This window comes from Mastomys coucha, chromosome X (genome assembly GCF_008632895.1).
Source record: "Mastomys coucha isolate ucsf_1 chromosome X, UCSF_Mcou_1, whole genome shotgun sequence".
Classification (NCBI taxonomy): Eukaryota; Metazoa; Chordata; class Mammalia; order Rodentia; family Muridae; genus Mastomys; species Mastomys coucha.
In genome coordinates, this window is record NC_045030.1 from 53,157,252 (window position 1) to 53,173,897 (window position 16,646).

Below are 16,646 nucleotides of genomic sequence, written 5' to 3' on the forward strand. Positions count from 1 at the left end.
AAAAAAAAAACCCAAGAAAAAATAAAAACCAAAAACCAACCAACCAACCAACCAACCAACCAAAAACGAACACTATCAGGCCAGGCTGCTGCTATTCCTTTAGCTCCTGTTGAACTGTGGTGCCTGAGGGTCCCAGGTGGCACTAAATAGCAAATCAGTGGTTCTCTTGCCATGAGGGAAAAATATAGTTGTATTGGCCTTTGGCTAAATCTTTGTGGCAAGGTGATCTCTGGAAGACAGATGCCCTATCTTTCTGTGTGGGTTTTGATACAGCTTCTAGTTTCTTCCTACTAGGTAAGTACATGATACCTACTAGAGCTGCAGTCCCTACTCCTTCTCAGGGAGCTAAAAGGGGGTGAGCTGGCTGGAAGCTTTCAGTTCCCCCTGTGCAGGCATGGTGGCACTTACCCACCACAGTGAGGCAGGCACCAGCAGGTACCCAGAAAGGGTTCCCAAATTTAAAAAGAAAAAGAAAAAAACATCAGAAATTTCTCTCAGGTTCTCAGTTCCATACAGAGCCAAAACCAAACCAAACCAAACCAAAAAACCAAAAAACTTCAAGATGCTGGTGACTGAGGACAGCTTGATGTCAGTCCCAGCTTTGCTAGTAACTCCTTGTGCCATCTTGAACACGTGTTTCCTCTCAGTAGACAAGACCTTTGCTGCCCTATTAAAAAGAAAGAAAGAAAACAAACATAATAATTAGTTGGTCTAAGAAATTATAGCTTCTTGCTGCACTTGTGATTAAACTTCAATTCCATTGTGTGGAACCCATGGGTGGCACAAAAAGACCAGGTCTCTATACTCTTCTTCTGCTCTCACTTGCTACTGCTTCTGCTCTTCTTCACTCTATTCTAACCACACCTGGGAAGCTGTGGACCACTTCTGTGCTTTTTCTGGAAGGCTGGCTTCTAGAATCTGGCTGCTTTTCACTCAGGTCTCAGCTTAAGCATTGCCTTCTCTGTCTTGTGGAACAATGGAAGGCATGCTTACTCCATGACTCTTGCCCTACAACCTTGTTTCATTTTCTACTTAGAAATTATTGTGACTGCTTTGTTTGGCTTATAGTTGCCATATTTACTGTCTGTCTTCCTTAGCTGACTCTAAGCTCTACAATAGTTGAGAACTCTGTAGAGCTGGTTCATTTCTGCATTCCCATTGATTCAAGCCATGCTTGCCAGACAGTAGTTATAGAATGGGTAGAGAAACTGATAATCATCAATTTAATAAACAACTACAGGGTACTTACCTGGTGGTAACACTTGTTTTAAGTGCTTGAAAAATATAACCTCATTTAGTTCTCACAATATCCCTCTGGTTGGTACTGTTGTCCTATTTTGAAGAAAAAAAAAGTCGAAGCAGAGTAAAACTGAATGATTTGTCCAAGATTATGCTATAGCTTTCAGAGATTGTTGTTTTGAATCCTACTAATGATCTAGTAAAACTAGGTGACATTTTTTCACAACTTTCCATGTTTATAGAGGAAATCAAGATGCATCCAAGTTAAACATTTTCCCCAGTATTACATAGCTAGGTATGTGGCACAGAAGGATCTGGAAACCAGATTATCTGACGATAGAGTACTATTCAATCAAGACTGAATGGCTATAGTTGGCTCATATCAGGAAGGGCACACATGATCTTTCTGTACAAAAGTCTGCAGACCAGAGAGGCGAGTTTGGGGCCCTCATATGTCACTTAGCTGTTTCAAATGAGTGGGGAACCTGGAAAGAAATTATGGTTAGTCCTATGGCCCAGCCTGACTGGACTGTAATGGGGTGGGCTGGGCTTCTCTCAAGTTGGCTGTGCTCCTGCTTCCTATCAAGACCACTTCTTTAAGGATCCTCGTCAAAGAAAAATTGCTAAGGCCAAAGGAGTCTCAGCAAGATTTGTTGAGTCACTTCCAATCTGTCCTTGTTCCAGGATCAAGTAGAGCCAATTGTGGGTTCCTGTTCAGTTCAACAGACATCATACAGGCCTAGGAAAGTTCCAAGAGAGATCTAAAGGTACAACCCAGTGTCTGAGATGCCTGGATGCACTCTGCTCTCTGGGCACAAGGACAGACTAGAAACATGAAGCACTCTGGAGACAACAGCAAAACCAGATGAAGGAGATGTCTCCCCCTATCAAGTACACTCATGAGCTGGTCTAGGTTGTGCTGGTCAACCCAGGCAAATCATGAACTAAGTAATACCTTTTTTACGTGCTTATCTAAAAGCTCTTCCTATTTCCTAAGTATGCACAGGACCACTGTACTGTGTAAAGCTAGAGGGTGCTGTTCATTTCACAGTCTTTGGAAATCATGACTCTCGTGTATGCGGGAAAGTGTACAGAGGCCCGCTCTGCTGTTCCTCCTTCATGTATGGGTCTTCTTTTGGATTCTTGCTTTTCTCAAAGACAGAGTTTCACTATGTAGCTCAAGCTGGCACAGAACTCCTGGAAATCCTCTTGTTCCAGCATCCTGAGCATTGGAATTGGAGAGGTTGGTCAAAATACCTGATAATTAGTCTTACTTTTAATTATGCTGCTCAGATGTGTCCAGTGTTTCCCTGTAGGTCCAGCTGTGACCACTGAGAACACCTTCAGTACCATTTGCAAAATTAAACACTTGGCTGCTGTCCCTTAACATTCATCTAGCTTAAATGATGAAGTTTTCACCTACCTCTTCAAACAATGTGTAGCAGTTATCCAATAACCATGAAAAAGAGGAGAGTTTCCATTTGTAAACATTAGTTACAAGATCATAGATATAAGACTGCAGCCCTTTAAAACCATGCTTTCTTGTTTAAAAATCAGCCACAGGATTTCTTCATATTTTTCAATGTTAAATACACTAAATGTACTATTTATTAATTTTGCAGATTACTAAGAGCATAGAGACGCGTCCCCTCGCATGTGCTTTCAGAGTGTGTCACAGGCAGACGGAAAGTGTCTGTGCTTTTCCCAACCCATCTCTTGTCATGGTAGACAACTCTCACAGGAGTTTGATCACTCAGAAGTTTGATCATTTAGGCTCACTAGGGATTGTCACTGAACAGGATAACATTGCTAATTGTGTTTACAATGAAATGTCTGAATAAGTAAATGGAACCTTTTAACACTTGATTAATAACTATTAAGATCTGCTGAAACAGGATGTTAGGCTAGGTACAGCTGGTTATAAATAACAACAACACATGTCTACCATGTACCAGGTACCTGTGAGAGTGCTTATACACATTAACTCTTCATTTAGTCAATGCCCGTGAAAGAAAGGGATGATGGTCTCCATTTACAGATGTGCAATCTGAAGATAGGGGACAGAAAGTGAGCATGATAAATGATAAAGCAATGAGGTAAATATTTCAGGTCCATGTCTACTTCGACGATTTAGAGACCTTATTAACCTGGATTAAAATGTTGTGCTACAATAAACACTAAGTCTTTTCGGAGATGAAATCTTTGTTGCTCAGCCACAGCCAAGTGGTTGATCTTGCTATAAAGTGTTACTCAAATCCCTGGGCTGTAATCCTCTTGTCTGTCTCCACAGAGTAGCTGGGTCCACAGATAGGTAGGTGTCATGATGCCTGGCTTCATTAAATTGTTTCTAATCCATTTTATGACTTCCCAATGGCTTTGCGATACCATTTTTCCTCTTCTGACTTTGGGGTGCCAAGAGAGAAGGGATTCCAAAACAGTTGTCCTTAAACATCACTAGACAGTAGAGCAGTAGTTCTCAATTGTCTTAATGCTGGAGCCCTCATGTTTTGTGACTCTCAATCCTAAAATTATTTTTGTTGCTACTTCATAACTATAATTTTGCTGCTGATTTGAATCACAATATAAATATCTAATATGTAAGATATTTGAGATGAGACCCCGGTTAAAAATGTCTCTCTACCAAAGGGATCATGATTCACAGGTTGAGAATCACTACATTATTATTGCAAGTCAGAGACTGAATGGGTGGCATAGGGACAGAGAGAGTGCTGGGCCAGCAGAGCAGATCCCTGAACATCTTGCCATGATCATCAGCTGGTTATCAGGAACTTTCAAGAGAACCTTGCAGCATCAGAGTTCTGTGGTCTGTTATTTTATTTTTAAAACGAGGTGGAGTTTCAGTGTATAGTTCAGGTTGGCCTTGAACTTGTTGCTATTCTCCTTGATGCCTTAGCTTGCTTGATCTGGTGCTTTTACTGGACAGAAGTGTCCTGGACTTTAACTCCATTTCTTTATGCACACTTTCCTGTTAAGCTCCCATGTTTGCAGCACAGACTATTATGGTATAGTAAAAGAGAACAGGGATTCTCAGAGACAGTTCTTTAAGTCTTTCTGATGTTCCCTCCAATCCAGTATCTTTGTGAGCTCAAGTATGTCACTTTATCTTTTGTATTAGCCATGGTTTCTATTCCTGCACAACATCATGACCAAGAAACAAGTTGGGGAGGAAAGGGTTTATTTGGCTTACTTCCACATGGCTGCTCATCACCAAAGGAAGCCAGGACTGGAACTCAAGCAGGTCAGGAAGCAGGAGCTGATGCAGAGGCCATGGAGAGAGATGTTCCTTACTGGCTTGCTTCTCCTGGCTTGCTCAGCCTGCTCTCTTATAGAGCCCAAGACCTCCAGCCCAGGGATGGCACCACCCACAAGGGGCCCTATCCCCTTGGTCACTAATTGAGAAAATGCCCCACAGCTGGACCTCATGTAGGCACTTCCCCAACTGAAGCTCCCTTCTGTGATAACTCCAGCCTGTGTCAAGTTGACACACAAAACTAGCCAGTACATCTTTCTAGCCCTTTAGTTCCTATATGGTTTGGTTGGGAGATTAAACCAACATCTCAGTCAGTGTCTTGCTCACAATTAACTCTCAATAATGAATATAATTCTTATTCCTACTCAGCGCCCACATTTCTGCCCTAGACAACCCGACATTTTCCCCATGACTCATTCTCCATGTTAAATTGTATTGGTACCTTGAGGAATTGCTCTGTAGCTACCAAGTTGTGCTAACCCTGACCTTTCTGCCTTCAGACAGCGGGGAAGTTACATTTTACCAAGTATGAATCTGCCTGACCCTTTCCTGTATCCCACCCACACAAGTACAAATATAGATATATCTTAGGATCTATGGGGATTTGTACCAAAATCCCTGAGATGCCAGAAACCATGTGTCTAAGTCTTGTTTAAAACATGACATAATGCTCTCCTGGTACCCCAACATGTATTATATCATTTCTAAATTGATTTCAATAAACAATATGAGGAAACATTGCATAAGTAACTGCTATTTTATATTGTTTAAGGACAAAATGAAACAAAATGTTCCTACATGTTCCTAACAGACTTAATTAAAAATAATTCCAATCACCAACTGCAAGGATGGTCAAGGTGATAGTACTTCTATACCATGCATGAAAAACAATGAAGAATCTCAATATAATGAGATTCCTGACCCAGACTTACACCCTGCCAGCAGACCCTAAAGATCAAGGAAATGTATTTAACTGAAATCCAGACTACAGGCAAACATGTACGAACAATTCATGTCCCTACCATATTTTATACTGCACATATAGCAATTTGTCATTATCAAAAGCAGACAAAGTTTTATTTACATTATGAGCGAGTTCATATCTAACATACGGCCTCAATGAGTAAATACTGTTGCATTGTATTCTTGATATTTGTTATTTTTGAGACAGTCTCGCTAAGCAGACCAGGGTGGCCTGTAACTTGTCATCCTCCTGTCTCAACAACCCCAAATGCTGGGATTAGAGGCAAATGTCACCAGGCTCAGCTCAAGAACAGATCATAAATAATTTCAATCATGCATGCATGCACACATGCAGGAGTACACACACACACACACACACACACACACACACACAAATGCAGACACATATACATATTCCTCTCTCTCTCTCATACACACATACACACACACAAATGCAGACACATACACACATTCCTCCCTCTCTCACACACACACCCATATATACTCCTTTCTCTCTTTCTCTCTCTTCCTCTCTCTTTCTCTCTCTCTCTCTCTCTCTCTCTCTCTCTCTCTCACACACACACACACACACACACACACACACACACACACATACACACCACCCACTCTGATTACTGAGAAAATGTATGTGTGCTGACGAACTTGATGGTAATAATCATTTTAAAGTAGTCATTTATGGTACACCAGATTGACACATCATAGACCTTCAATTTCTACAGTTTTGTTTAATTCTATACCCCAAGAAAGCTGGGGAGTTGACTCTAGGATCAGACAAATTTCTGTTCAAACTGTGTCTTGGTTACTCACTGTGTTTGTCATTTTGAAAGAGGCATTTAGATTCTGCGAAAAGCATTTGCTTTACCAGTTAATGGCAATAATTCTAACCCCATCCAATTCTCTTATTCAACTCTGTTTATTAAGCTCTCAACTTCATGACGAATGCTGTGCTAGGCCTGGGAATACAATAAAGAGCAGGGAGATTAGCATGAATCATCACTCCATAAAGGTAAAATTGCCACTTTTAAAAAGCACTGACAAGGTACATGGTCTTATGAGACAATATCTGGCTTAGACACGGAAGTAATATTGACAGGACTTACTTCGTGATGTATTGAAGTTAGAAGTTAAGACAGGAGAATGAGTCAGGAATCGTTGTCTGCTTGCTGGATGACAGCAGGTATCATCCATCAAGCCCCAAAGCATTGGAAGGGTCAGGTCTGAGGAACAGTTATGGCCGGGGGAGGGTATATGACACGTGTAACAACAGAAATTCCCAACCATATCTAAGGGAAAATTACATATTTTGTCTCATTCAATTAAATCACAATGGCAATTTCCTTATAATTATTATATTTCTTTTTAAGGAATGGAAGCAGACTCAGAGGGTTGTCCTGGATCATACAGTTAGTTAGGAGCAGATCCCAGATTAACTTTCATTTTGTAGCTCAAACATATGCTTTTTCCACTACGTCACCCTGTTGGGCCAGGCAGAGCCAACCAAGGGAGGGAAGGCCAGCTGGACCGATGGCAAGAAGTCTAAGAAGGCAAAATGTGAAGGAGGAGTAGAAAGGGGGAAATGAGGCAGAGGCAGATATTTCTAATTCTAATTCTAATTCATAGCAAAGATACAGGGAATTCTCTCCAGAGCTTGATTAAGATTTATTTGGAGAAGGATTGAACAGGCCAAACTAAGGTACACATTTCATAACCTCTCCCAGATTTTGGCCCTGATCTCTGAGGTAGTGGATTGAGTGAGGAAGCTATGAGGAGACAACTTATGAAGTGGCTCAAGGCCCAGAGCTAAATTTGAAGTTAGCACAGGGATTTCAGTCAGAAGAGTCAAGTTTCCAGAGCTGTGGCTATGTCCAGCAGCTGAGGCCCCATAGGGGGTAGAAAGTTGGCCTTTCCTGGCTAGTGCTTTGGCCCCCACCTTCCTGTCACCTGCTCCATGCCGCTGGAGTTCTAGGAAGCAATGACAGTCACTTTCTTGGCTTGAGGTTTCTCATGCCATCATAAACAGGGTTTTGTGCAGCACGGAAGGACTGAGAAACACACATAGGTGGATATGGTTGCTACCAGTCTGCTTCCTTCAGCATCTCACCAGCTCCCTCAAACCAGAGGTCATCTCCTTCAAGCTTCCCACTACATCCAATTCTAGTTTCTGTCCTGTAGGGCCTGACTGAGGCAAGCTCAAAGTTTGGGACCCGCAGTAGGACTTCCATAGTCTGTACTGTGACTTTTTGGATAACAACTATAGCCTCTGGGTTATGGCATATCCATATGGACTAGAGTTTTGTGTGTTAACCCTAGTCTGTAGATTCTTAAATCTGTCATGTACATATTTAATGTGTACCACATGAATATATTTAATCTGTAGGAAATGATTGCTGTAGTCAAAGAAGTTAATATGCCTGTATTCTCACAGTTCTTCTTTCCTGTGACTGGAGCACCTTCCATTTACCATCTGAGCAAATTTTCAGTGTGCAGACCATTATCTCTAACAACATTACCCTTGCTGTATATTAGATTTCTAAACATATTCACCCCATTAAATTTCAGTCTTGTACCCCAGGATCCCCCACTAGTCTCAGACAACCATCTTGACTGCATGTATTATCCCTGTTTGCATATACTCATTTTTTCCAATGAAACATTTTAGATACGAGACTGTATTATTTATCATTCTGTGTCTGGGTTATTGCGCTTAGAGTAATGGCCTTCATTTTCCTACCATGTTGAAAGAACCCCCCCTTTAATAAAAAAAGGTGGAAAAATATTCCCCTCTATGTGCCACAATTTTCTTATTCATCAGTTGATGAATATTTAGATTGTTCCCATACTATAACTACTGTGAATAGTTCAGCATGAACATGGGAATGCGGGGAACTCTTTGTGGTACTGATTTCATTCTGGGTGGTTCTTTTACTTTTTGTAGCTTCTATATTGTTTTCCATGATGGCTATACCAATAAAAATTCTCTCTCTCTCTCTCTCTCTCTCTCTCTCTCTCTCTCTCTCTCTCTCTCTCTCACACACACACACACACACACACACAGAACAACTAAGGAGAGCCACAGGGTGCCTGGGCCCTCTTGTATATCTGTATTGATGTATTAGGATCATATTACATTGGCTGTGACTCCCAAATCCAAACCTACAGTGGTTTAAACAAGATAAGTAACTTGTTTCGTAGGGCTTCAACATTTGGAGCAGAGTTGGTGAGGTGTGTAGAGTTGGTGAGATGGTTTCATGACCATGGTTGATAGCATAACTTCTCCCATCTCTCTGCTTTGCCAGTTCTGTAAGTAGTTCTTCTACCTTCATGCTCTAAGTTGATTGCAATAGCCTTGTTAATCCTTATTCACTCAAAGCAGGAAGGTGGGACAAAAGACAAACATAGGCAGTCTCTTTCCCACTTTAGATGACCTTCAAAGGATTCTAAGTAACACTTTCATTTATGTCTCATTGAACTGGACCTTGCAGAATGGCTACAAGGTAGGCTGTGGAATAGGTTTTTTATTTTCCTCTTATGTTGGAAATTTTAGTTAAGGGAGAAAGGGAATGTTCAGTGGTATAGATAACTAGCAATTTCTGATGCATTTTGTGCAGAACTCATTAGCTTCACAATGTCCTGCTTGTATTGTCAAGGACTAATGAGAAAAGAACAGAGGAGGACTTAATACATAAATGATGGCTTGGTCTCCGGCGAAGGCCAAATGGCGTCCCTGAGGGCTGTAGGAACGACAGTTTAGCAGTAGGTCTAAAAGGAAAAAAGTGGTGTGTGAGCTGAGTCATTGCCTGGCTCACAGGAATATAGCATGACGAACTCAGAAGAACCTGCATCCCAGTCGGCACCGCAGTCACGATCTGAACAGCAATTTAATTTTAGAAAAACAACATCATCTACCTTGGTCAAATAACTGTTGTTCATTTGATTTTTATTGGTTTTGTTGTTTTGTTTACATTTCATTTGGAAGTTTGTTTCAGCTTTAAAATCGTATCTCAGCCACAAGCATAAGGGGTCTACAGTTTATTTTCTCTTAGTGCATAGGAGAACACTGTAATGAAAATGAGTTAATAATTACAATATATATGTACATTGGTGATATATACATATATTAAAGGGGACACAACATCAAAATGCTTTCTGAAACCACTGGGACCATTGTAGTAAGCAGGAGGACTGCGGATGTTGAAACCCCCAAACTAAGGCATCTGACTTCAAATTCAAGTTTTTTTCACATTATTCTCCTCCACCCTGAACAGGCAGACACACACACACACACACACACACACACACACACACACACACACACAAAATGCAGGTGAGCGGAAGAAATGATTGTTCTGGAAAATATAGCTGATGAGGAGTCCTTCATGCTGTGCCTCTTTAAAGCCAAGGGCCTGGATCAGGAGGCATTGTTATTAGGATGATGTAATGGAGCATCTGGGCAGAAAGCTGATTTGAACACTGTGTCCCTGACAACTAAGAGTCCTTAAGATAGTCCCTGAGTACATATGCTTATGTGAACATCTGACAAGCAGAAATAATCAGGTGGCCAAATGTATGGAAATATATCTCTTCCCTGGTCCCTGGTAACCTCCCACCTCCGACCATCTGCTGTAGCTGCCTTGGCCTGTGGTGACACATGACTATTCACATCCTTTTCACTCTTCTGCAACCTGGAGGGCAGAGGGGCTGTGACAGATGGTAGGGCCTCTTCTGAAGCTGAAGAGATGAGGTGGCTGGTGCTTTTAAATCACTTGTTTTAGGTTTTCTCTCCATGGGGGAGAGCACGGCTCCCTCTCTTTCCTTCTGAGGAACAGATATAAATCTTCCTCAGGCCCAGACAAAGCTAGTCCCTTTGAGCACTCTCTTAAGTTCTCTGTCTGTTGGGATGGAATTTCACAGGGCTCCAGGGATTCACATAAAGCCCCTTCTAATGGGATGGAAGAATCAGTGGATGGGGGGGAGCAGGATCCAAGTAAAGAGAGAAGGGTAGAAGCGAGAAAGGAGGAGAGAGTGTGCAAGGTGTGTGTGCAGGGTGAGATCATATTTTGAAGAGAATTTTGAAATTTCTATAAACATGAGGTACTAGGAAGAAGGGGTATCCAAACAAGGCACAAGGAAGGAGGAGGAGCTGAGCGTCTATCTCTCCTCGAGTAGTAGAAAGGTAGATGCTAGGTGGCAATGCTGTTCACTCTTGTCTGCTGTACCTCCTCCATTGAAGAGAACTACATATTCCCATGCCCCCTTTCTGTCTGGAAACTTCCAGTGCTAGTAGACTGACTCATGACTTGTGGCATCTAGGACACTAGAAGGGAGCTTCAGGACAGGCCACAGCACACAAGGTATGTTGAAGTGATATCTGGAAGAGGGCAGTTGGAAAGAGCAGCAGTTTGTGCACCAGCAGAATCCACCCTATTCCTCATCCAAGAGGGTTTTTCTGAAGCAGAAGCTAATTCATCCAGTGGTGGCAAGGAAGACCATAGGAAAAGCTAACAACCTCACATGCAAGACAGATCCCCAGGTTCCTGTATCTTCTTTCCTAGTTCAGTCCTCTCATTTTCTCACAGAAACCTGAAAGCACTCACTACATAATCCTCATAGAATTTCTTTTCATACATTTCTCCCCTTTTTTGTGGTAATTGATAAGCAATAACTCTATATATCCACGTGGTACAATGTGATGTTATGATATGTATGCATAGTCAACAGTGGCAAAACAAGGCTAATTATGCACAAATAAGCCAACAAACTAAATGCCCATTGGTGAATGAATGGATATAAAAGTCTTGTTGCATAGCCACAATGGAATACAATTCAGCTCTAAAGAAGACAGAAACCATCACATGCAACATGTATGGTACTGGACAGCATTATGCCGAGCCAAATAGGTCAGGCAAAGAAAGGTAAACACCACATGCTTTCATTTATATATGGAATCTAAAACGAAAGCCATCAAATATCTATTAACAGAGACGAAGGTGGTTACCTGGGGTAAATGGAGCAGGATGGGGCCATGGAGGTCAAAGGGTACAAAGCTGCAGTTCCAAAGGAGGAGGAAGTTTTATTGGATAGCATGGTCACTCTAGCTATGTGGATTGCATATTCAAAATAACCAAGACAACACATGTTCCCAACGTAAAAAGAAATGTGTGAGGTGATGCTGTGTTATTTACCCTGACTTAATATTTCCATATTCTTTATTATTCTGTTTCTTTTCAGGATCTAGTCTTGGTACCTTCTCCAATTTCTACCCCCACATTATAACTGCTCCAGACTTAGTTCCTCAGACTCAGTAGTGTCTGAGAAGAAATACTAATGTATGTAGTAACATTTCCACCATACAGAAACCCTTGAGTTGGTACTTAGATACCTATATTTTTAAAAAGATTTATTTATTTTATATATATGAAATCACTGTCACTTTCTTCAGACGCACCAGAAGAGGGTATCGGATCCCATTACAGATGGTTGTGAGCCACTATGTGGGTGCTGGGAATTGAGCTCAGGACCTCTGGTAGAGCAGTCAGTGCTCTTAACCACTCAGCCATCTCTCTAGCCCCAGGATACCCATTTTTAAAATGAAGAAACATAATCAGAGATGTTTGATAACACAGGTAAAACCACACAGAAAAGCTGAAGTTCAAAGTTAAAATTCATTGGCTATTCACACCTTTCTCTATCCACTTTGCAGAGTGGATCCCAATGCTTGTAAATACAATCTGACTTTTTGAGGCCCAGTAAAGCCAAAATCAGTGTGTGTGCATGTGTGTGTGTGTGTGTGTGTGTGTGTGTATGTGTGTTACAGTTCATGTGTGTGTGTGTGTTACAGTGCAGTTCTAATGAGTCTCTCAATTGTATGAGTAATGAGCTTGAGAGTCACATTAGATTTCCACTTAGCACATGATGTGTCTCAATAAGGAGCCAGGGCATCTGTAGATTCCTTCTTAGGCCCTTCTCTCTTCATAAACACTCCCAATTCTGTGCCTAAGTCACTTGGCTCATGTTACAGAGCAAGTAGGTAGCTGGAATGGGACCCACATCAACCTGGTTCGAGGAAATACACATACACACACCAACCAAACAGTAGTTGTAGCAAAACAGAAGGAAATAAAGTATGCAATTTTAGTCCCACCATCAAAGGTATATTAAAATCCAGATTATCTGGCATATGAGACCCCAGTCTAGGGACACTTATTCCCAAATGATGACGTGTGAACACCACACTCAGGTAGAACAAACATTTCACTTCTAGAAAGCTTGTCTTAGAACTGGAGCTGTATTTCAGTTGGTAGAGTGTTTGCCTAGCACGCATGAAGCCCTGGATTTGATCTCTAACACCACATATGCTAGGCATGCTTGCACACATCTGTGATCCCACACTTGGCAGGTAGAGACAGAAGGATCAGGAATTCAAGATTGTTCAGCTACATATCAAATTTGAGGGTAGCCTGGTACACATGAAACAAAAAACTCTGTCTTAAATAAATAAATAAATAAATAAGTAAATAGTAACACAAAACAAAAAGTGCCAGTCTAGAATACAGATGTCTTCCTGATCTATAATCTCATTTTGATTTTCTTTTCCCCTTTATAGCTACCTATCTATCTATCTATCTATCTATCTATCTATCTATCTATCTATCTATCTATCTATCTATATCTACCTACCTACCCACTTACCTACCTACTTATTTGTGTGTGTGTGTGTGTGTGTGTGTGTGTGTGTGTATGTATGTGTGTATGTGTGTGTGTTTGCCACAGCATGTAACTGGAGGCTGGAAGACTACCTGTTGGAGTTTATTCTCACCATGTAGGTTCTTGGGATAGAAATCAAGTCATCAGATTTGGTAGCAAGTGCCTTTGCCAACTGAGCCATCTCTGTGGCCATGTACTTTCCTTTTCTTAAGCTTCTATGTTAGTTCACTGTTTTGTTCTGTGAGTCCAGATACAGTATGGGTGGGCACTGTGCCATAAACCTGGACTGTGAGCATAGTTCTTGACATAGGTTATTTAGTTTTTGTCAACTTGACACAGGCTAGAGTCATTCTAGGAGAAGGGGATGTAAACTGAAGAATCACTTCTATCAGATTGGCCTGTAGGTAATCTTGTGAGGAAATTTTTCTTGATTGCTGATTGATGTGAAAGGATCAGATCCCTGAACTTGGTGCCAACACTGGCTAGGAGGTCCTGAATTGTGTAAGAAACCAGGCTTAAGAACGCATGAGAACAAGCCAGAAAATAGGTTCCTCTACAACCTAGGCTTCAGTTCGTAGCTCCAAGTTCAAGCCTTGATTTCCATTCCCAACTCTCTTGGGAATTGAAAGATGATATAAATCCGTTCCTCCCCTAAGTTTGTTTTGGTCACTGTTTAATCAAGCAATGACGTAACCTAACTGTGGCATCACAGAACATGAGTTTTTCTTTTGTGATCACCCTTCCATGTTGTGAAACTATGAATGCCTTCGTGGTCCTTTCCATTGCTTCTCAGGCTACTTCTGTATACTTGTGGGCTAAGAATAGTGGTCAATAGGAACATGGTTCTTACTCAGGCTATGCAGTGTGTTCATTGCTTTATATGGATGATCTTTTACTCCTCCACAGTCCTATGAAGTATGTACTATTATTAATTCTATTGTAAGATGAAACAGTAGAGACCTAGGGAGCTAGAGAAAATATCACAGGCCTGCTATGTGATGAGGCTAGAATTGGCCCCTTGGCCTTGGAAACTCTAGATCTTGGGCTACCATTTTCTCCTTGGGCAGAGTTTGTGAAGCAGCCAAGTTAGGTATTCATTTTTGTTGTTTGGTTATCAGCTTTTCTTTTGAAAATTTGTCCAAGTATATATTGTATGATGAACATTACCCCTGATTCCTTCCCATTTTCACATTCTATGCTCTTTTGTGTCCCTACATTTTTACTTCTAGCTTCATGCCATAGTTCCATGAGTGATTATATTTGACTATATAAAACCTAGGAGCCACAAACGAGAGGAAGCATCCACCATTTGCCTTTTCCATCTGACTCAGTTCTCTTAGCACAATTATCTCCAGTTGCATCCATTCTCCTGCAAATAACATGGCTTTATTCTTCACGGATAAAAACTTCCGTTGTGCATGAAAACCACTTTTCCTTATCTGTTCCTCTATTACTGGACACCTAGGTTGTTCTCATAGCTTAGCTCAGGTTACTAGCATTGAAACAAACATTGATGTCCAATTATCTCTGTGATATGTTGACATCGGTAAACACCTAGGAATGTGTATGGCTGGACCCTATGTATCATTGGTGCTAGTTTTCTATTGACACAGGTACCGGGATTCCTACCAATAGTGTATAAGGCTTCTCTTTTGTTCACATCCTCATCAATATTTCTCATTTGTTTTCTTAATGACTACCATTCTGATGGGGGCTGAGATAGAATCTCCTAGGGGTTTTCTTGCCAAAGTGAGGGGGATGGTGCTGAGCAATGTCCAGAGCTGAACCTGAAACTGTCATGCTTGGTTCCAGACTAGAAACCTCTACTGTTCTGCTGTGGTTTGTTGAAACTGTAAAGATTTTTGAAGGCAGGGTGATGCTTCACCTATTTATTTCCAGTGTCTAGCACACAGTAGGGGTGCATCTAACATGGTTCGAGTGGCTTATCAGGTGTCTCTAACGATCATTTAAATCTGGTCCAGCTTTTGTCTCTAAATGTCAGGTTTTTGCTGTGTTCCAGGTTTGCATCAGCCTCCTTTAACAAATACAGAATATAGATGAGGGTCTGAGCCATCTGTGCTTTTCTGTTTGATTTAAGGTCATTTATAGCTTTACCATCCAAATTTCACCACTAGCGTTTCATACATTCATTTCCTGCCATTCTGCTTCCTACAGAAGTAAACACACGGAGGGACTGGCGCAGTAATGAGGAAGCCAAGGCTACAGCCATCAAAATAAAAATTCACAAAACAGTCATATTAATGAAAATCGCACCTCAAAGACACAAAAGACTTGCCAGATACTTGATACTGTTTTATAAAATTTCTATGCACAGATTTATTTACCCTTGTGACAGTCTAAGTAGGTAGATACCATTATTGTCCTTTATTACAGATGAGGGACTGAGAGGCAGAGGTGACTAGTTCCTCAGCTAGTTTTTATACAGGTTTTATAGCTCAAACTTTGTTCCTAACCCTGACCCTAAACCACTTCTTGTATTACTTTAGGACTGTTGATAAATCTGGATATGGGAACTGAGCCAGAGGCAGGAGCAGCAACAGCATCGGGATGAAGTTTCTGTTTCGGGAATCACAGAGACAAGTGGAAGAGAGCTAGTTTGGAATTACTGAGCTCCTACGTTTGGCTTCAAGTGTTATTGAGACATTCAGTTGAAGATGGTGGGAGGACAAATTGATATGTGGTCAGGAACTCTGAGGAGGTTTTGTTTTCTTTTGGGAACTCTTCACTTCATAGATGAGAATGCCTAACATTTATTATTAAGTTATATACCTGACTGTATACCACCACTGTCCTAAAAGGTTTATGGGGTTAGGGATTATAAACTATGTGAAACATAATTCCATGGAGTTGATGCTGAGAAAACTGAGGTACAGAGAGGTTGACTGACATTTTCAGGAATATGCAGCTGGTAAATTGAATAGTCAACTAGTCTGAATCCTCTAAAGTTCAGATTCCTTAATTGCAAAGCAGAATGAGTAATTTGTGCCTCACTGTAGCCTAGTAGGGATTCCATAAATTAAAGCTCTTACTGTTCTTATCATCAAATATTATTTAATACTTACTAATTGATTTCCAAGAACACAATGATTATTGTGGCAACAGGTGGTGGAAGTCTAATGGATTCCTGACTAAACGTTCCCCCCTTTGTTTCTCAGTTCTCATTAAATGCTGAGCGCAACCTCTGTGTTTCTCCCCTCAACTCTTTTTCTGCAGCATTGGTTTTAAAGCACATTAACTGGCTCAGGACCTGTCTAGAGTTAGATACATATTAGGGACTTATCCCTCCTGGGACTGCACATACTCTAGGATGCAATAAGGATCCTGGACCCAACCAAGGGCTTGCAGCACAGAAATGTAGAAGAAATTATTGACAAAAACAAACAAACAAACAAAAAACCGGAAGCCAACCCGCCCCCAAAACTTCCAA

At 41.1% G+C, this 16,646-nt stretch overlaps 1 long non-coding RNA gene across 1 annotated transcript in view; it reads right to left on the bottom strand.

Moving 5' to 3' along the window:
* The window catches only part of LOC116081206, a 106,869-nt gene that overhangs the window by 3,955 nt on the left and 86,268 nt on the right, over positions 1-16,646 (bottom strand). The window contains exons 2-3 of the long non-coding RNA XR_004114772.1: positions 1,250-1,332; positions 409-667 (exon numbers count right to left, since the gene is read on the bottom strand). This is a non-coding gene — a long non-coding RNA (uncharacterized LOC116081206). The remainder of the gene's footprint in view (positions 1-408; positions 668-1,249; positions 1,333-16,646) is intronic.